Raw genomic sequence first — 22559 nt, 5'->3', positions numbered from 1 at the left:
AGAGGTCTCTCTCTCTCTCTCTCTCTCTCTCTCTCTTCATGGGCCAACTCCAAGGAAGCTAGCTGGGCTTTCCTACGTGACAATCTCAGAGCAGCAAAAGGACAAGAGAGGAAGGTGCAAGGATTCTTGAAGTTAAGGCTCTGAAGTCCTATAACATCATTTCTATTGCATTCCATTGGCTCTAACAAGTCATAGGAGAGGGTCAGCCACATCAGGGGAAGGGAAAACAGCTCCACCTTGAGAAGGCAGGGAAATCGCTTTATAAAAATGGGAAGAATTGATGAAACTATTTTTGCAAACAATCTACTAGAGAAAGAATTTACTCTACCAATATGTCTATAGATAGCAATACTTGGAATTTATTTGTGGGTTGAAGAATAGGATCTTCTAAGAATGACTGAACAGTCTATAAGAAAAACAATACAATTTACTACACATAAATGCTTGACATATTTTGTAGTATAATAGAATATACAAGAAACACAGTAGTTTCTATTATCCATCTCCCATTCCTCTTCACTAAGGAACAGAACCAGTATAACCCCATCTAGAGCCTCTCTATGCCTTACATTTTTCTTGCCCTACACAGTTACCCTGTCTGTAGGACTCCTGTTCCAGAACCCTATTGCTTTAATATGATCTTTACTTATGCACTTGTTTAAAATCCCATCCTTAAGGACTCAAAGTAAGCCCTGAGTACAGCAGGTCTGTAGTGTTAAAATCTAGTCTGAAAGTTCTGTGTGTGTGTTCTCTGCCAGAATCGACTGTTGTGCTCTGGCACAGCTTGCTTTCTTCATGTCATAAAAACGAGAGTGGTTTAAATAGACTTGAACGGAATCTGATGGAATTCCTGCTTGGAATCTGAATTGCAAATAAATGCTGCATTTGCCCAGAGCTGTGACACCTCTAGTGTGTACCTGACATAGTGCTTTGGGCTGCAGGTAAAGCACCTACTCAGATTGGCTTAGACAAATAAACAAATCGATCATCTATAGCCTCAGGTTTGAGTCATTTAAGAGTTCAATGGCGGGCTCAGGTTCTGTCTCTCACAGAGTTAACTCTAATCTCTTACTTTTATCTAGCAGGAGAGAAAGGGGGAGAGAGAGAGAGAGAGAGAGGAAACTTCTCCCCCAACTATGGACTTCTTCCATTCAGTCTGATTAAACCAACTGATGTCACATGTCTTAAAGCATTGACACCTCTCTGGAATGCCCTAACCTGATTGGCTGAGGCTGACCTTGAATTACCTCTGGAGTCAGGGATGTCACCTTGCCTGGCATCACAAATGGGAAGGGATCACTGAATAAAATTCGGGTTCTGATAGGAAGGTAGAATGGGCAAAAGATGCAGAGAAGGCAACCCAAAAATGTCTTTTATGGTCTTATATAGTAAACATCTCCTGAAAAACAGTAGCTCTGGATAATGCTTTAACTGTAGAAACTAAAACTAAAGGGAAAATTACAAAGTTTCAGAAGTTTTATTTAAAAAATAAAGAGCTAATATTACTTATTTGCTTTGAACAAAGTTCCAACACATGTCCCCGTCCCTTCCTCTCTGCTCAGTATTACATATACAGGCAAGAATGCACATACATGGTGTGGTGTGTGCTTAGATCCCCTAAAAGTAAAACATAATCCATCAGCAGGTTAGAGGAAAGCCCTGATTTGTTCTCAAGTGTTTTCTTTTCCAAACAAGGCTATTATTGGCATCTACCACAGGCCACCAGCTGAGAGTGGTTGGAGATGGAGAGATGCAGTGAAAGGGAGGATCTGGATGTGAGTTATTCTTTCTTACCCTCATCCCCTCTTCTTTCATCTCCAGTTGGCACTTGAAGGTAAACTCCCGAGAGCAATGTCTTGTTTGGTTCACTGCTGTGTCATTAGCACCTAGAACAGCACCCGATACAAAATAGATACTCAGTAAACTAATGTCGAATTAATTGCTACAAACTCTTCCAGGAGAAGCGCTGAAGTGAGGACAGTTCTAGGAAAAGGAGTCTTTCAACATCTGTGAGCAGGAAGGGGAGAGACTGGGAAAGGGAATACCACCTGCTCGGTTGGTTGTTTGCAAGGTCAGGACTGCTTCAACAGCCCCCTCAAATTGCTGGGTTCTTTTTAATGAAGCAGAAATAAAACTAACCAGATACTTCTTCAAAGAATAAAACGTCCTTGGTTAAAGTCTAATGATGGGGTTTTAAGGAGAAATGTAATTAAGATTCATGGATTTTTGTCATGTTGCATGTAGCTTTCAGCCTTTCCTGAGGAGAATGTATCAGACAGGCAGTGAGTAAAGCACCTGTGTGTTTTGTTTGTAGATGTTGACGTGAATGGCTGCTCTTTGATGCTCGTACTGTGGAATTTAGATACAAACATTTGATAAAAGCTAAATTCGCAGTGTCCACACAACCCTTTGATGTCTCACCATTAAGTGAATGAAATCCTTTGGTTTGGGGCAGGGATGGTAAATAGGGTGACTACTTCACTTTGCCTGAATAATTTTACTAGACTCGATGCCAGGTCATTTCTTTTGGGAGTCCATTGATTATTGTTGCTCATATTAATTCACTATCCCAATGTTCAGGCTGCCATAATGGAGGTATGGTCTCTTGGGCTTTTTAACAACGACCACACAGAAATTTAGTATATATATGTCTGCTGGAAGAACACAACTAGTATCTCTGAGAATACCTCCTCTTTAGTGAGGAGGGACAATTAGTAGTAGGTCTGCATAGGCTCTCCACATGTATTTCTGAGTAATCCTTACCAAAATGCCATGAGGTCGGTGTTTATTTTATTCCTACTCTTGTCCTCCTATAGGACAGAGTGATCCTATTCACATATAAGTCAGATCATGTCACTTCTCTGCTCAGACCCTTCCAGCATCTTCCTGTCTCTCACAATAAAAGCCAAAGTCTTCAATATAACTTATAAGTTCTATGATTTGTTGCCTCCCCTTGACCTCTCTGACTTCATCCTCTCTCCCTCCATGCATGTTGCTCCATAAACTACACTGGCCCCTGTGCTTTTTTTCTTGAAAATCCTACCTCGGGGTTTTCGTACATTTTATTTCTTCTGCTTGGAATTGTCACTTCCAAGATGGTCACGTGGGTAGCAGCCCACTTTCTTCAGGTTTTTACTTGAAAGTCACCTTCTTACCAAGGACTTTCCTAGCAATCCTGACTAAAATTTCACCAAACCTCTCTATCAGCCAACATTTCCTATCTTCCCTTCCAACTTTAACTTGTTATTTTTTGGCATTACATTTATCTGCTTGCTCTGTTAATTGTCTTCCCCATTGGAATGTAAGCTTTACAAAGGTAAGGATTTTTCCCTGTTTTCTAACCACTCTCACAACCCTACACCCAGCAACTACAACAGCACCTGGACCACATGAAATACACAATAAATATTTATTGAAAACTGAATGATTTCATTCTTTCAGTCAAAAAATATGTATTCTGCATTTACTAAAAGCCAGGCATTATGCTGGGCACTTGTAAAACCAAAATGAATCAGAAAGACAAGGTTTCTAACCTTTTAGACTTTAAGATCAAGAGAGGAAAGAAAGAAAGAATTAAGCAAGTGGTCATTTTATACATGTGGACTCTAAAGTTTCACAGAAATTAGTGAAATTCTCCAATGTCCACTTTCCTTAAGTGGCACAGCTGGGATGAGCTCCCAGGAATTAAAAATTACAACGTCAGCTCTCTTTTACGCTGTGCTACGGTTGACATAAATACCTTTTTTCTTCTTTTTTAAAAACACATTACTAATTGCACATGTTTGTGTGTACTCAGTGCCCTTCATTGAGCAGGAATTTTGTTGCTGTTTGCATCTATTGCGATTGTTCTCAAAGGTCTTAAGTATTATCCTTAGATGAAGCTCATCAATCATTATTATCGTGGATAAGCTTCATTTGATCTGCCCTTCAAGAACGTCAAAATAAGAATAACAACTATTTCATCTCACTTGTTATAAATGAAGAAAAACAAATCCCTCAGCTGCTTATATGCATAGGACAATGTGAAAAAAAAGTCTGCTAAGTGGTTCACACTAGGAATTCTTTTTGAAGAGGTTATGTTGGCTATTAAATTTCAGCTTTATAGAGTAATTATAAATTTTTAAGTTTGATATTTTTTTTTTAAAGATTTTATTTATTTATTCGACAGAGAGACAGCTAGCGAGAGAGGGAACACAAGCAGGGGAAGTGGGAGAGGAAGAAGCAGGCTCATAGCGGAGGAGCCTGATGTGGGGCTCAATCCCATAACGCCGGGATCACGCCCTGAGCCGAAGGCTGACGCTTAACCGCTGGGCCACCCAGGCGCCCCTAAGTTTGATATTTTTGATCAGAATAAATACTTCAAATGGGCACGTATTTAGAATCAATTTTCACTATTAACTTTTGTTAGATTGGGGATTTTCCCTGAGAAAGCAAAGCTTTTCAAAAACATAATTTTGTGTATGTTTTTTAAGAAAAGAAAGTCAACGTCCTAAGCAACAACACGTTTTAGACATTGCTTGATGGTCTATCTCAGGAGATAATTGTCCATGTCAGTCCGTAAATATAGAGGAAATCTCTACATTTGGAAATATATCACATCACGTAGGAAAGGCTTCCACTGCCATTTGATGCTAGAGTCTCGAGGCCAAGCCTTTGCTGTCTTTAAGGACAAATAACAAAAGACGCTGTTGAAAAAAGTTCTACCAGGTTCCTGCTGTACCTTATAGAATGCAAAAAAGCCTTGACTTTAGTAAGATCCTTGTTGTTCTCATACCTCGTGGTTTTTGGTTGAAAATGCATGTGGACAGGACATGGTTATCTCTAGCTTTCCTTTCTTTAATCCTTTCAACTTCACTCTTGGTGAGGAGGGATATTTTAGTGTACAAATGTGGTCAGCATTAACAGGAGATGACCTTGTTTTTATTTTTTGTAGGTGTTGGGCTCTGAAGAAGAAAGAGTCACTGTACTTCTCTGGCTGGAACTGGGTAGAGATCAAAGGGCTAGCTGCAGGATAAAGCCAGGACCCTGGAGGACGGAAAGAGAGTGGGAGCAAGGGAACCAAGGGAAAGGGGCTTCCAGCTGACCCTCCAGATGTCCCGAGCCATACATGCAGCATCCTACATCAAAGACATTACGTACGTTGTATTAGTAATTATCCTGTCTGTGGGTTCCTAGTAAAGACATGGTTATCACATAACATGAAAGTTATGTGCATTTCTAAAAAACCTGAAAGACAAATGCTTTGATATAAACAGGATACTATTTCACCTAAAATAAAGGTATGAAGAAATGATTATGTGATATGATTTTCCCCAAATCATGGTAGTTCCATGGAAAGTAATAGGAAAACTGTAGAGGTTTGTAGTTGAGCTAAAATGTTCATCCCAGACATCTTCAATGTCATTAGTGCTAGCATCAAAAATATTACTGCCTAACTAACTCGAGGTTGTGCTAGGTGTGCACACAGCGAAGTGCACAGCCCTTGCTTTCATAGCACTATGGAGGGATGGGAGAGACAGGGTCACCTCTCTTGTAGCTGAGGGAAAGCATTACGGCATATTTTAGTTCTCTAAAATTAGTCAGTTGGTTGGTATGTTGCTTTTGGAATGAAAGTCTCCAAAGTCTTGTGAATAAGAGAACATAATCTCTCATTATGCAATCTTATAAGTTCCAAGAAAACATAACACCAAATTTTAAAAGTTATATTTTTAAAAGAGATAAGACATTCCAAGTTGGGTTCTAAATCATTTCAAGTGGCCAACTCTGGCTACAGAGAATGGGAAATTGGACTTATTGCAAATGTTTGAAAATATGAATATATGGTCTCTGAGAGGAAGATTGGTTTTGTCACACCTATTTCAATTTCCCCAAAATTAGGTCTTTTCTGCTTATTTTGAGTTTGGTCAGATATTCTGACTCAATGAGACTATGGCATTTCTGAATTCTGTATAGGTAAATTGTTTCTATACTACTTCAAGTTAATTAGATTAAGGTGTATATTTTTCTATTACTTTATTGGAAATAAATTTTAACCCTCTATGTAACAAGATACGTAAGTGGTATTTGCAGAATTCTCGACAGAATTGAGATGATAACCACTTGGAGAAATCAGTCATGCTAAAAGGTATTCCAAGCACATGTTTTCTGGAGTAGTCTGTGTCCAACATTTTCATCATTGTATACTCATTTAAGTATTTTCAATAATTTATAAATCTGAAGTCTGCAGTCATCCTGCCCCTAAAAGAACTGCTGATGTTCACAGAACAATGCACTGCTACCTGTACAGTCAAATCATGAAGTGGTGCTTAGATTAAACTCCCTCTCATTGGTCAGGATAGATGTTAATAACTTTATTACTTTACGTATAGATTTTTACAAAACTGAACAGGATGGAAAGAGGGGAGCCATTATACGTATTGGAAGCTTCATTTGACAGTCATGATGGAGATGCTGCTGGTGACGATGCTTCCAACATTCTTCCCCATAATACCCTGATGGAGCCAGACGTAGAAACCCTCCAACTCTCTGATGAATATGGCCTTTAAACAAATGAAAAATAAGAAAGCATCTGGAAATGATCTCATCCCTGCCAAATTTTTATGCTGGAGAAAAATTAGCTCATGTAATGTCCCTGCGTTCTCCTCTTGAGATATAAGAATGAAAGAGAAAATGGTATATGGCTCTAGGGATGTGGGGATCATGAGTTTTACATAATGATATACATCCAATGGCAGGATAGATACCCATTTCTGAACCAGAAATGTAGAGCATATATTTTAGATAAAAGAGTTTTCATAAGCAAGCGTCCCTGGGAAAACTCTAAGTTCTATTTTGGAAAGAGAGTAAGTTCACTTCTTAAAGGTGGGTATTTTGACATGGAGATTTCACTTCTCTCTCTACAAGGAGCTTCTGTTTTATCTGGTCTCTAAAGCTTTTCTTAGAAAGTACTGTATAAATGTATTTCACGCCACTTTTGGATGTTTTAGTGGAGGAAAGAAGCTCATCAATGGCTTAGTGACTTGAAATGAACCCGAAGGCTCCTGCTTTAGAATATATCCTTATTTAATTTCTGGGTGATGAATAGCATTTTCAAAACTGTAGAAACTACTTTGTATATTTTCTATTTATTCGCAGACTTGAGAAGAGCCTTACTTACTGGAAGTGCACAGGATTTAGAATCAGAAAACCTAAGCAGAAATCTTATGTTTACCATTTTCTGATAAATTATTGAACTCTGTTTTATGATCTCCAAAATAGATGTAATAGTAATACTGAAAAGGGCTTTGTTACAGTAATACACTATCACAGCGCCATTCAGTGCCACATCTTCTTCCTAGTAGCTACTTTAAAAAAATGTTCTGTCCTCTTTTTGTTAGTACTCTGAAATTGTAAAGCATGTTTTCTTTCGGCTAAGTGCTTTATAGTTATGATTGTCTTAATATGTGTCTGGTAGGTAAGTGTATTAGTCAAATATTGCTATAATAATGCTATGTAACCAACAACCATAAAAATCTCAGTGTCGTAAAACAAAATTGTATATTTCTCACCTATGAAACTGGCTGGTGCTCAGGTGATCTATGCTAGGCTCAGCTGGATTCAGGCTGAAGGTTGGGTCCCGGTTTGTTTTATGTACCTCTCCTCTTTTTTTGGGCCAGCAGCTTCCTGAGACATGTTGTTCTCATGGCCCAGGAAGGAGCACAAGAGTGCAAGATTACTTGCACCATTCTATTGCATTCCATTTGCTAATATCCCATTGGCCAAAGTAAGTCACGTGGCCAAGCCCAAATCAAGGTGTGGTGACATACACTCACCCGCTATATCACAGGTGTGATGTGTACAATTATTTTAGGGGATGGAAGAACTGACACTAATAATCCAATCCTTTGAATAAGATCTTTAGGTGACTTGCTTCCTCTTCAAAGGAAAAAAAGCAACCAAGAACAGCAAAATACTTTTTAAAAAATTGACAATAGATCTGAGTATAAAGATGAGTTACTTTTGCTAAAACCTCTAGGTAACTCTTTTCCTCTAGAATCAGGTTGGAATTTACACATGAAACTTGAAATCTTGGCAGTATATGGATCTACTGGTCATTGTTTTATCTTTTGATTTATAGATCAAGGGAAGTAGAGAATATATGAGTATCTGGATCATGGTAAATATTCGGCTTTAGCAATCTCTGTTAGTTTTTGCGAGTCTCATCCCCATTTGCTCAGGGGTAAACCTACTCTCATGTAAAGGTGACTGCAATCTAGATGTCTGAAATATATCCTTCAGTTCTTTCTTATCTTCCTGGAATCACAGACACAGAGTGACAGAGTGGAAAGAAATTTACGGAGTGCCCACACCAATACCAGAGATTTTGTTAATGACATGGTGAGTTCAGAATCATGAAGGGCCTGTGCAAAATGCCACAAGTGACATGGCTCCATGAATTCTTGGAGTGAATGTATGAGGCATATATGTTGATGTAACAGCAACAGGAATGAGTTAGTTGATATCATGTTATTTAATATTACGTTTATATTAAGGGCTTTCTTTCTTTTCAAGTTCCAGATTTGGCCTTAAGGACTTTTAATTTCTGAGGAGGACCAGGCAACTGCTGGAATCCTAGTTTGTATGTCTGTCACATCTTTACACCTCTACATTCCTTGCCAAGAAGTGGAAAAAATATATACAAAGATTGAGAGGCAGCCTGAGAGAAGAAAATTAAGTACTTACTAGTTTTTCCTTCTCTCTATCCAAGCCAATAATTATTGATCGAATCATTCATGTCTTAAATCATTCATGACTGTAATGCTGTGGCAGCCCACATAAGCAAACCAAAATCTAAGCCTATAAATGCTTCAAGGTTACAAAGTCTAAACGCTAGAAACAACCAATCACAAACAGCCAACTAGGCTTTAAACTATAGCCAATCAATAATTTCCTTAACTTTGCTTTTGACTTTTCTCTATAAAAGTCTCTCCCCCCCACCTCCTGTACGTGGAGCACTCTTAACCCCTTTCAGTTTGGCGCTACTGATTGAAATAGACTTTTGCTCAAATAAAGTCTTAAAATAACAACAACAAAAAAAATGATGTGAAGGTGTGTCTTGGGAATATATAGAAGAGTAATGGAAACACTGGTTTTGAGTCAGAAGGCCTGAGTTTGAAGTCCAGCTCTAAAGCTCATTGCATATATAAACCCAGGCGGACCCTTAAACACCCTTAGACTCTGACCTGCAGTTTCTCCAGATTTATTTATTTTTACTTTTATTTCTGATAACCTCTGTCTCTGTGTTTCTATCGCTCTCTCCTTCCCTTTGATCATTCTAGAATAGAGGTTACAATTTTGGTTCTTCTTGATTCTGTTCTATTTTCAGATTTCAGAACAATTTATTGATCCCCCTCTTATGTTTATCTTCTTCTACTCTTATGGTGGTATTTTTTAATTTTCTAAGTTAGATACTTAGATCATTAGTTTTTTCAACTTTTGTTTTTATCTTTTTAAGTTAGATAACCTAAGTTATTAATTTTCAGCTTTCTATCTTTTCTAACATATGTCCATTAGACTTCAAATTTCCCTCTAGGTACTACTTCCATTGATTCCACAAGTGTAGACATGTCGTATTTTCATTTTAATTTTTCGTTCTTTTTAAAGATTTTTCAACAGCTAACATATATGCATGATTCATGAATCAAAACTATGGAGTAAGATAGAGATTGAAGATCTGGTGCCTACTTTGCCTACTCACTTCAATCCCCAGCTTTTTGTTAGTAATGACTTCCTTTAGTTTTTCGTTTTAGTTTTCATGTATTCTTCCATTTTTTTTTAAGATCTTATTTTTTTTTTTAGAGCAGTTTTAGGTTTACAGCAAAATTGAGAGGGAGGTACATAGATTTCTGATTTACCCCCTGCCTCCACACTTGCATAGCCTCCCAAATTACCAATGTCACTTACCAGAATGGTACATTTTTTCACAAGGATGAACATACATTGATCCATCATAATTACCCAAAGTCCATACTTGACCTTATGGTTCACTTGGGCTTTTGTAGATTCTATGGGTTTGAACAAATGTATTATGACACATACCCCTCATTATAACATACAAAGTATTTCTCTTAAAAATCCACTGTATTCCACTTATTTATCTCCCACTCCCAACACCTAGCAACCACTGATCTTTTTGTTGTCTCCATAGTTTTGCTTTTCCCAGAATGTTATATAGCTGGAATCATACAGTATTTAGCCTTTCAGATTGGCTTCTTTCACTTACTAATATGCACGTAAGATCCCTCCATATCTTTTTGTGTCTTGTAGCTTATTTCTTTTTAGCACTGAATAATATTCCATTGTCTGGATGTACTACAGTTTATCCATTCTCCTACTGAAGGACATCTTGGTTGCTTTCTAGCTTGGGCAATTATGAATAAACCTCCTATAAACATCCACGTGCAGGTTTTTGTGTGAGCGTAAGTTTTCAGCTCCTTTGGATAAATACCAAGGAGTACAATTGCTAAGTTATACAGTAGGTGTAAGTTTAAGAAACTGCCAAGCTATCTTCCAATGTGTCTGTATCATTTTGCATACCCAGCATCAATGTATGAGAATTCCTGTTGCTCTGAATTCTTGCCAGCATTTGGTGTCATCAGTGTTCCAGATTTTGGCCATTCTAATGGGCATGTAGTGGTATCTCATTTAATTCACATTTTCCTGATGAGAAATGATGCGGAGCATCTTTTCATATGCTTATTTTCCATTGACATATCTTTGGTGAAGTGTCTCTTAAGGTCTTTAGCCCAGTTTTTAAATGTGTTGTTGCCTTATTGTTGAGTTTTAAGAGTTTAAAAAAATATATTTTAGATAATATTCTTTTATCAGATATATCTTCTGCAAATATTTTCCCCAGTCTGTAGTTTGTCTTCTAATTCTCTTCTGTTGCCTTTTGCAGAGTAGAAATGTTTAATTTTAGTCATGTCCAGTTTATCAAGTCTTTCTTTCATGTCTTTGGTGTTGTATCTAAACAGTCATCCCCATACCCAAGGTCATGTAGATTTCCTCCTATGTTATCTTCTTGGAATCTTATAGTTTTACATTTTACATTTATGTCTACAATCAATTTTGAGTTAATTTTTATAAAGGGTATAAAGTCTGTGTCTTTCTTTCTTTCTTTCTTTCTTTCTTTCTTTCTTTCTTTCTTTCTTTCTTTCACATAGATAGATGTCCAATCATTCTATAATCATTTGTTGAAGAGATGATCTTTGCTTTTTTTTGTCAAAGATCAGTTAACTATATTTATGGGAGTCTATTTTTGGGCTTTCTGTTTTATTCTCTTGGTCTGTCTATTCTTTCACCAATACCTCACTTCTTAATTACTGAGGCTTTATAGTAAGTTGAGTGGTGTCAGTCCTCCAACTTTTTTCCTTCTCCTTTAATATTGTGTGTCTTTTGCCTCTCCAGAAAAATATTAGTTTGTTGTTATCCATAAAATATCCTACTGTGATTCTGACTGGGATTGCACTGAATCTGTAGGTCAAGCTGGGAGCAACTGACATTTAACAATATTGAGTCTTTCTATCTTTGGACATGTAATTTCTCTCCAATTATTTAGTTCTTTGATTTTGTTCACAAGAGTTTTATAGTTTTACTCATATAGAGCGTGTACATATTTTGTTAGATTTTATAGAAGTATTCATTTTGTAGAGTGTTAATGTAAATAGTATTGTGTTTTAAACTTCAAATTCCTCATGTTCACTGTTAGTATATAAGAAAGTAATTGACTTTTGTATATTAACCTTGTATCTTGCCATCTTGCTATAACCACTTATTTATTCCAGATTTTTGATGATTCTTTTGGATTTTCTACACAATCATGTTATTGTTAAAGTCGATGTTTTATCTTCCTTCTTAATCTGTATGCCTTTTATTTCCCTTTCTTGCCTTCTTCCATTAGCAAGGACTTCCAATGTGATATACAAAAGGCGTGGTGAGAGGGTCTTTTGTTTGTGTCTTTATGTAAATATGAGCAAATATGAATACCTTTTCTTAATTTCCCTCTTTCTTACACAAAAGGGAACATATACAGTACACTTCCTTCCCCTTGTTGCTGACACTGTATCCTTTTGATAGAAATTGTCCTAGAAATTTCATTCTTATTATGGCTACAAAATATTCCATTGTGAGGAAGAAACAGAAATTGTTTCTCCAGTACTCTATTGAGGGACAGGTGTTGTTTCCTATCTGTTGCTATTGTAACCATTGTTGTAATGAATAACTTTGTATAAATGTCATTTTGTACATAGCATATTCCTTATAAGAGAAATTCCTAGAAACAGAATTGCTGGGCCAAGGAATAGATGCATATCTATTTTGATTAGCATTTTCAAATTGCCGTCCATAGGGAAATTGTTTTGTATTACTACCATCAGAGTATGAGAATGTCTATTTCCTAATAGTTTCATCAACAGGCTGGAGTTTTAGAATTTTTGAAGATTGAATATACTTTTTTTTTTTTTAAGATTTTATTTATTTATTCATTCGACAGAGATAGAGACAGCCAGCGAGAGAGAGAACACAAGCAGGGGGAGTGGGAGAGGAAGAAGCAGGCTCATAGTGGAAGAGCCTGATGTGGGGCTCGATCCCATAACGCTGGGATCACGCCCTGAGCCGAAGGCAGACGTTTAACCACTGTGCCACCCAGGCGCCCCTGAATATACTTTTACACTTGATCTTAGCCAAAAGGCCGAGAAGCGATGAATATACTTTTAATACTTATTAAATTCTTACTCATTCCTTAGGCATTTAGAAGTGTTCAATTTCCCAATATGTGGATATTTGGTTTTCACATGCTTATTTGTTACTGATTTCTAACTTAATTGCATTTTTAGTCAGTAAACATGATGTATATTACACCATTTCTTTGAAAATTAAGACTTACTTTCTGGACAAGCATGTGGTCAATATTTGCAAATGTTTCATTTGTGCTTGAGAAGAATGTATGTTCTGTAATTGTTGGGTTTGGAGTTCTCTCTCTGTCTAATTAGATCATGCTTGTTACTTCTGCTATTCAAATCTTTTATATCTTTATTGGCTTTTTTCATCTGCTTACTTATTGAGAGATGAGTGTTGAAATCTCCTATTATAATAGTGGATTTCTCAATTTCAGTCACTAGTTCTATCACTTTTATATTTTAAGGCAATTATATTAGGTACATCTTTCTATTGTTCAATAATATGTTGTGCATTAAAATATAAAACAATTATAACTAAAAATGTAAAAACTGCAAAAACAGAGAATAAACATTACTTTCATATAATTATACCACTCCAAAGTAAAACCACTACTTATTGAATATGATGATGTGTTTCTCTTTCTATATCTTTTTAATTATATTTATATAGAGAGACCCATAAGAAAGGAGGTGTTCATGCTCTACCATCTCAGTTGGAGATGTTCTAGGCTAAGTGGTTTGTTCAGCTCCTTAGTATGGGTGTGGATATTCTTCCCTCTAATCCCATTGGATGTTCAGGAGTTACTTTGGTTTTATACTGATCATAATGAATGCTGAAAGGAGATATTTATACAGAGTAGAACTGATAGGGCTTGATGATGGAGGAGTTAGTGGGGATGTGAATAATAACAATCCGAGAAAACATGCAGATTTTGCCTAGAAATGGCAGTGCTATTTACCAGGACAAAGAAGCCGAGGAGAGAAACAGTTTTACAGAGGTTGTAAAATAATAGTTCTGCTTGGGATTTATTAACTTTGAGATTCTTATTGGATAGTCTAGTGGAGATAACAAGCAGACAGTTGGGTATGTGAATATGGGTTTCAGGGAAGAGATACATATGGAGACATAATGGAGTTATTAGTATAGAGAAAATATTAAATCTATGGGAATAGATGAAATCACCTATAAAGAAAGATAGTTGGTGTATGGTATTTAAAGTTGGATAAGAAAATAAGAAACCAGCACAGGAGACTGAAAAGGTGAGGTCAATTAAGTAGGAGATAAGTTGGAAGGATATAAGTACCAGAGAATTGCTCTAAATGGGAGAAGATATAAATGATGGTGTAGAGTTTATGAAGGTGGGGGGTGGGAATTAGTATCTGCAGCAAGGGAATGGAATTAGCTCCATCTGGAGGGAGGAGCATCTCCTTGGGTGCCATAGGAAAGGAAGAGGAGAAATTAAGTGTAGATATAGATAAAGTCGTAGATTTGGGAGAAGAGATTTTGCTTTATGACTTTTTTTTTCTTTTTTTTTTTTTCCTGTGAAGTAGAAGATGAGGTTAGCTAGAGGAAGGGGAGATTGGAGAAATGGTTGTTAGCGTTTTGATGATAGTGGAGAAAGAACTACTAGAAATATTGTGTCACTTTGTATTCCATTTTCAGTACAAGAATATCTATTACACCCACCATTGTCAATATTGGGTATTATCATTTAAAAATAAGTAAACTTTTCACTTAAATGAGATGAAAATAATACTGCATTTGAAAAAGACTGCATTTCTTTGCTTACTAGTAAAAAAGAATATATTTTGAAGTTGGGGATTATATATATATATATATATATATATATATATATATATATAACAATTTCCTTTTAAAGTCTTTACACATTATTCTACTGAGTACTTGCATTTTTAATTGATTTACAAGAACTACTAAAATGTATATGAAGAGTATTAACCCTTTGCATGCTATCTGTGTTTCAAATATTATCATACTTTGTTTCCCCATTTTACTTTTGTTCAAGGTGTTTTTTGGTAAATACAAGTGTTTTAAATTTTTTTGCATTTTTAGATTATTTATCATAGCCTTTTGGGATATTTTCTCCAATTTTGTGCTTAGAAAGAGCACTCTCTCCATAGAACAAATATATATTCATCTATAACTTCCTGAAATTCTCAAGAAACAGTATACCTATCCTAGATTTATTTGGAAATAAAATGTGATATATTGCTTTAACTTTATATTTTTCATAAATTGCCAAACAGTTGTCTCAGTATGACCATCAAATAATCTATTTTCTCCCACGAAGTTAAACTAATAAAAGCCAATATTTATTGAATAATTATTGTTGGTGGGCTTTGTGCCAAATACTTTACGGATATTGTCTCATTTATTTTCAGAACAACCATGAAGTTGTAATATTATTAGTATCCCCATTATAGGGAAAAAGACAGAGGGTACAGTTTTCGAATCCCCAAGACCACCCTCGGGTTCAGTGATATACTGGAAGCACTCAAAGACCTTATAGAAGCTGTTATAGTCATGGTGATTGTTTCTTCCAGAAAAAGGATACAGATTAAAATTAGCAGAGGGAAGGGGCACAGAGGGCAGGATCCAGAAGATGTCACCTACAATTTGTCAGCTGTCCTCTTGCATGGAGCCATGTGAACAGAGCTTATTTTTCCCAGCAATGATGTGTGGCAGCATGCATGGTGTATTGCTAACCAGAGAATCTCACCTGAACCTTGTTGTTCAGGGTTTTTTACCAGGGGTCTATCATGTAGATATAGCTAGCTACCCACCTGACTGACCTTACTTTCCAGCCCCTCTAGAGATCAAGCTGATACTGCGTGGCCCCCACCATAAATCACATAGTTAACAGATTATTTGGCATAGCCCCAAATTCCCAGGTAAGCCAAGACACTCTTACCAGGCAGGAGATATCACATGGTAACTTCTAGAAGCCGGGCAAGGTAAGTCCTTTATTGTACTGAGACTTAGAAAAGGGAAGGACTTTCCTCTAGGTTATCCAACCAACTTGTAGTAGGGGCAGAATTTAAGCTTGGGCTTTTTCTGGTTTCAGAACCTGAGGTCTTAGTCCCTAGAATTTATAACTTTCATGACATGAAACTATTGCTGAGAGGGAAAGAGCTAAGGGCCATTTTAGTAGGTGAAGTAAATGATTAATCGCTAATATTAGATGTTTGGGGCTTTGATTTTATTTTATTTTTTGTTGTGTGCTGCTTTAACATGTATCTTTATCAGCAACTTTTATCACTTAATAAATTTTTATAAAATTTAGCTTTAAGATTCTGTTCATTGTTACCTTTGTTTATTCTTGTGACGTCACATATTGCTCTAATTATTTAACTTTATGGTATGCTTCAATATCTGATGGAGTAAATTAGCAGCTCCCTTCCTTTTTTCCCCCTAAAATTTCTCACCAATTTTCACCTATTTATTAACTAACACTTCAGAATCATTTTCTTAATGTCCAAACAATTTCTTTGGAATTTCATTTTAATTACGTACTGTTTATTGTTGAATCTGGGGAGAGTTCAGATATTTATGTTATGGAATCTTCCAATCCAGAAAGATAATATTTATTTTTGTCTATTTACAACTTATTTTTAAAATTTCAGCAAGGTTTTATACTTTTAATACAATTTTTATTAACTGCATTCCTTCATAATTCATTTTTTTATTGTGGGTATTTTGAACTGTACTGGGGGCAGTGACTTTGAGCTGATGCCCAGAATGCATTCTCCCCCTCTTCCTTAAAAGAACTCTTGATTTTTAGTTGGACACATGGTCACCTTGAATAAAGATATTTCTCAGCCTCCTTTGCCATTAGGTGTAGACATGTGAATAAGTTGTGGCCAATGGCATATAAGCAGACATATTCTATGTGACTTCTGGACAGTGGTTCTTTATGGGAAAGTTATATATAAATCTTTTTTTGTTTCTTCCTTCTCCTTTCTGGCTGGAATGCAATGACAACTAGAGCCAAGAGCCATGAGGGTATTCCCTAGTGATGGCAGAGTAGAAAGCTCCAGGATGCCGACTCCCTAATGGTTTTGTAGAATTGCTGCCTACCTTTATACTCTTTACATGAGAAAATAATCTTTGCATATTTAAGCCATTGTTTATTACTGTTGTTTCATCATTTGCAGCAAAACACAACTGCTATAATGTTTTTTTTGTTGTTGCTGTTCAGGTTTTTAAGTTAGTCCATTTTGTTGAATTTTATATGTTGAGCAATAAAGTCACATGCAAATAAAATAATTTTTTCTTCTCCTTCGCAAGGTCTATACCTCATTAGCTAGAAATTTCAGAACAATGCTATGTAAGAATGACAAAAGAGGCATTCTTCTTGCATTTGTGACTTTAATGGGAATGCTGTTACAGTTTTATTATCAAGTATGGTGCTGGCTGTGGAGATTCTTCAAATTTAAAATGGGGATAATGATATCTGTTTGTTATATAGAATTGTTACAAAGGTCAAATGCACTAATAAATATAAAAATGCCACATAATTGTTGAAAGCTGTACCACATTTGGTGTAAAGATAGTCAACAAATGTTCTCAGTGTTATTATTGTTTTTAATTATTAATAACTTTAATGCCACGAAGAAAGGAATTGGGTATTCCATAAAATATCTCTTTGGTGCCTCTGTACAGAAATAAGCTGGGTCTAATGGATCATTAAATAACTTGTTATATCTTATACTAGGGCCAACAATTAGAAAAGAAATAAATGGTTCTTATTACAAAGAAAAGTGATAGAGATTGAAATTTTGAAGAGAAATGATAATTTCAAAGTAGGGGTAGTTCTTAAGGAATGAGACTCATGTTTGGAATATATACTTAAGTCTGATTTATGAAGTTGACTGATGGATGGTCAATTCACTTCAGTTACCAACCAAAGTATTAGATCACCACACATGTAATTTGTCCTAAAGAAGGTCCTTTCCTCATATATCCCTGCCCTTCTTTCTCCCACAGCTGCCCTCAGAACACATCCACTGTGGCTTTATGTAGGTCCTTTCACCTTTTCACATTTCTAGTCTGTTCTTAGAGACATAAGTTCTGTGTATTTGCTATTATTATTTTTGTGTGTGTGTGTGGAAGCAAGATGTCACTTTATTTAAAAAAATCTTTTGCTGTACCTCAAAAAATGTCCTTTTTGTTTTTAACATTCCATAGCACAGATGCTTCTTTTAAAATTAGTCCATTTTGCTCCTTGCAATTAGTTCCAGAAAAGGTCTGTGGGGGAATAAATTAAATCTGTTGACTTTTTGGATGTTATCCATTGATCTCACCTCTGAAAATGCTGAAAGCTAAGGTCTGGTAGTTTGATGTACATATTGGATATACTTTAAATTTAATAACTCTACATATCGTTAGTTTTGCTTTTTCTAATGAGAAAATACCTTAATTTTAAAATATTTTATATAAAAGCCTTTGATAAGTTAAAAATAAATCTACCCCATGATCTGGCAATTGCACTGCTAGGTGTTTACACAAAAGATACAAAAATACATATTCGAAGGGATATATGCAATCCAATGCTTTATAGCAGCATTATCAATAGCCAATTATGGAAAGAGCCCAAATGTCCACTGACTGAAGAATGGGTAAAGAGGATGTGGTGTATATACAATGGACTATTACTCAGCCATCAAAAAGAATGAAATCTTGCCATTTGCAATGATGTGTATGGAGCTAGAGAGTATTATGCTAAGTGAAATAAGTCAGAGAAGGACAAATACCATATAATTTCACTCATCTGTGGAATATAAGAAACAAAACAGATGAACAGGGAGGAAAAAAAAGAGGAAAACCAGGAAACATACTCTATATGTTTCTATACATATATGTTCTATACATAACAACTATAGAGAACAAATTGATGGTTATCAGAGGGGAGACAGGTGAGGGCGAAGGGCTAAATGGGTGATGGGGATTAAGGAGGGTGCTTGTGATGAGCACAAGGTATTGTATGTAAGTGTTGAATCACTAAATTCTACACGTGAAACTAATATTACACTGTATGCTTACTAACTGGAATTTAAATAAAAACCTAGGAGAAAAAAAAGAGTTGTCCCAAGTTCCCCATTAAATAATAAATTTTCTTTCATAAATGGGATCATTACATTTGTATCTTTGGTGTAAATACCCAGGAGTGCTATTGCTGGGTAATAGGGTAGCTATTTTCAACTCTTTGAGGAAACTCCATACTGTTTTCCAGAGAGGCGTCACCAGCTTGCATTTCCACCAACAGTGTAGGAGGGTTCCCCTTTCTCTGCATCCTTGCCAACATCCATCATTTTCTCACTTGTTAATTTTAGCCATTCTGACTGGTATCTCATTGTGGTTTTGATTTGTATTTCCCTGATGCCAAGTGATGTGGAACATTTTTTTGTGTCTGTTGGCCATTTGGATGTCCTCTTTGGAGAAATGTCTGTTCATGTCTTCTGCCCATTTCTTGATTTGATTATTTGTTCTTTGGGTGTTGAGTTGATAAGGCTTTCTGGATTTTGGATACTAGCCCTTTATCTGATATGTCCTTTACAAATGTCTTCTTCCATTATGTCAGTTGTCTTTTGGTTTTGTCCACTGTTGCCTTTGCTGTGCAAATGCTTTTTATCTTATTGAAGTCCCAATAGTTCATTTTGCCTTTGTTTCCCTTGCTTTTAGAGATGTGTCTAACAAGAAGTTGCTGTGGCCGAGGTCACAGAGGTTGCTGCCAGCATTCTCCTCTAGGATTTTTTTTTATTTTAATTTTTTTTATTATATTATGTTACTCACCATACAGTACATCCCTGGTTTCTGATGTAAAGTTCGACGATTCATTAGTTGCGTATAACACCCAGTGCACCATGCAATACGTGTCCTCCTTACTACCCATCACCAGTCTATCCCATTCCCCCACACCCCTCCCCTAATAAGCCCTCAGTTTGTTTCTCAGAGTCCATAGTCTCTCATGCTTCATTCCCCCTTCTGATTACCCCCCCTTTCTTTATCCCTTTCTTCCCCTACCGATCTTCCTAGTTCTTATGTTCCATAGATGAGAGAAATCATATGGTAATTGTCTCTCACTGCTTGACTTATTTCACTTAGCATTATCTCCTCCAGTGCCGTCCATGTTGCAGCAAATGTTGGGAACTCGTTCTTTCTGATAGCTGAGTAATATTCCATTGTGCATATGCACCACGACTTTTTTTTTTTTTTTTTAGATTTTATTTATTTATTTGACAGAGAGAGAGACAGGCAGCGAGAGAGGGAACACAAGCAGGGGGAGTGGGAGAGGAAGAAGCAGGCTCCTAGCAGAGGAGCCTGATGTGGGGCTTGATCCCATAACGCCAGGATCACGCCCTGAGCCGAAGGCAGACGCTTAACCACTGTGCCACCCAGGCGCCCCTGGACCACAACTTCTTAATCCAGTCATCTGTTGAAAGGCCTCTCGGTTCCTTCCATTATTTAGCTATTGTGGACAATGCTGCTATGAACATTGGGGTGCATATGGCCCTTCTCTTCACTACGTCTGTCTCTTTGGGGTAAATACCCAGTAGTGCAATGGCTGGGTCATAGGGTAGCTCAATTTTTAACTTTTTAAGGGACCTCCACACTGTTTTCCAGAGTGGCTGTACCAACTTGCATTCCCACCAACAATGTAGGAGGGATCCCCTTTCTCCACATCCTCTCCAGCAATTGCTGTTTCCTGCCTTGTCAATTTTTGCCATTGTAACTGGCATAAGGTGGTACCTTAGTGTGGTTTTGATTTGAATTTCCCTGATGGCTAATGATTTTGAACATTTTTTCATGTGTCTGTTAGCCATTTGTATGTCATCATTGGAAAAGTGTCTGTTCATATCTTCTGCCTATTTTATGATTTGTTTATTTCTTTCTCACGTATTGAGTTTGAGAAGTTCTTTGTAGATCTTGGATACCAGTCTTTTATCTGTAGCATCATTTGCAAATATATTCTCCCATTCCGTTGGGCTGCCGCTTAGTTTTTTTGACTGTTTCCTTGGATGTGCAGAAGCTTTTTATCTTGATGTACTCCCACAAGTTCATTTTATCTTTTGTTTCTCTTGCCTTTGGAGATGTGTCATGAAAAAGGTTGCTTTGACCAATGTCGTAGAGGTTGCTGCCTATGTTCTCCTCTAGGATTTTGATGGATTCCTGTCTCACATCGAGGTTTTTCATCCATTTGGAGTTTATCTTTGTGTATGGTGTGAGAGAGTGGTCAAGTTTCATTCTTTTGCATGTAGCTGTCCAATTTTCCCAGCACCATTTATTGAAGAGACTGTCTTTTTCCCACCGGATGTTTTTTCCTGTTTTATCAAAGATTAGTTGCCCAAAGAGCCGAGGGTCCATTTCTGGGTTCTCTATTCTGTTCCATTGGTCTATGTGTCTGTTTTTGTGCCAGTACCATGCTGTCTTTGTGATCACAACTTTGTAGTACAGCTTGAAATCCGGTCTTGTGATGCCCCCAGCTTTGTTTTTCTTTTTCAGCAATTCCTTAGCGATTCGGGGCCTTTTCTGGTTCAATACAAATTTAAGGACTATTTGTTCCAGTTCTTTGAAAAATGTCCTCGGTATTTTGTTCAGGATAGCATTGAAAGTGTAGATTGCTCTGGGTAGCATGGACATTTTAACTATGTTAATTCTTCCGATCCATGAGCATGGATTATTTTTCCATCTTTTTGTGTCTTCCTCAATGTCTTTCAAGAGTGATTTATAATTTCTAGAATATAGGTCCTTTACGTCTCTGGTTAAGTTAATTCCAAGGTAACGTATGTTTTTTGGTGCTATTGTAAATGGGATGGATTCCCTAATTTCTCTTTCTTCAGTCTCGTTATTCGTGTATAGAAATACTACTGATTTCTGAGCATTGATTTTGTGTCCCGCCACATTACTGAATTGCTCTATAACTTCTAATAGTTTGGGAGTGGATTCTTTTGGGTTTTCTATATAGACTATCATGTCATCTGCGAAGAGAGACATTTTGAGTTCTTCTTTGCCGATTTGAATACCTTTTATCCCTTTTTATTGTCTGATTGCTGTTGCAAGGACTTCTAGTACTATGTTGAATAAAAGTGGCGAGAGTGGGCATCCTTGTCATGTTCCTGATCTTAAGGGAAAGGCTTCCAGCTTTTCCCCATTGAGAATGATATTTGCAGTAGGCTTTTCATAGATGGTTTTTATGAAATTGAGGAATGTACCCTCTATCCCTACACTGTGAAGGGTTGTAATCAGGAAATGATGCTGTATTTTGTCAAATGCTTTTTTCTGCATCAATTGAGAGGATCATATGGTTCCTGAGCCTTTTCTTGTTTATATGATGTATCACGCTGATCGATTTGTGAGTGTTGAACCACGCTTGCATCCCAGGGATGAATCCCACTTGGTCATGATGGATAATCCTTTTAATGTACTGTTGGATTCTATTAGCCAGGATCTTGTTGAGGATTTTGGTGTCCATATTCATTAGGGAAATCTGTCTGTAATTCTCCTTTTTGATGGGGACTTTGTCTGGTTTGGGCATCAAGGTAATATTGGCCTCATAGAATGAGTTTGGTAGCTTTCCTTCTGTTTCTGTTTTTTGAAATAGCTTTAGGAGAATAGGTATTATTTCTTTTTTGAATGTTTGGTAGAATTCCCCAGGAAAACCATCCGGGCCTGGAGTTTTGTTATTTGGAAGGTTGTTTATCACTGACTCAATCTCTTCATAATTAATTGGCCTGTTTAAGAAATCAATTTCTTCCTGTTCAGTCTTGGTAGTTTATAGGTTTCCAGGAAGGCCTCCATCTCTTCCAGATTTCTTAATTTAT

General features: G+C 36.7%; 1 long non-coding RNA gene across 1 annotated transcript in view; it reads left to right on the top strand.

Moving 5' to 3' along the window:
* LOC130543341 (uncharacterized) overlaps nt 1-22559 on the top strand; it is a 41255-nt gene that overhangs the window by 4432 nt on the left and 14264 nt on the right. The window contains exon 3 of the long non-coding RNA XR_008958636.1: nt 4934-5135. This is a non-coding gene — a long non-coding RNA (uncharacterized LOC130543341). The remainder of the gene's footprint in view (nt 1-4933; nt 5136-22559) is intronic.

The sequence above is a fragment of the Ursus arctos genome, unplaced genomic scaffold (assembly GCF_023065955.2).
Source record: "Ursus arctos isolate Adak ecotype North America unplaced genomic scaffold, UrsArc2.0 scaffold_11, whole genome shotgun sequence".
Classification (NCBI taxonomy): domain Eukaryota; kingdom Metazoa; phylum Chordata; class Mammalia; order Carnivora; family Ursidae; genus Ursus; species Ursus arctos.
The sequence above is the reverse complement of the archived record's forward strand: the minus strand, read 5'-3'. Positions and strand labels throughout refer to the sequence as shown.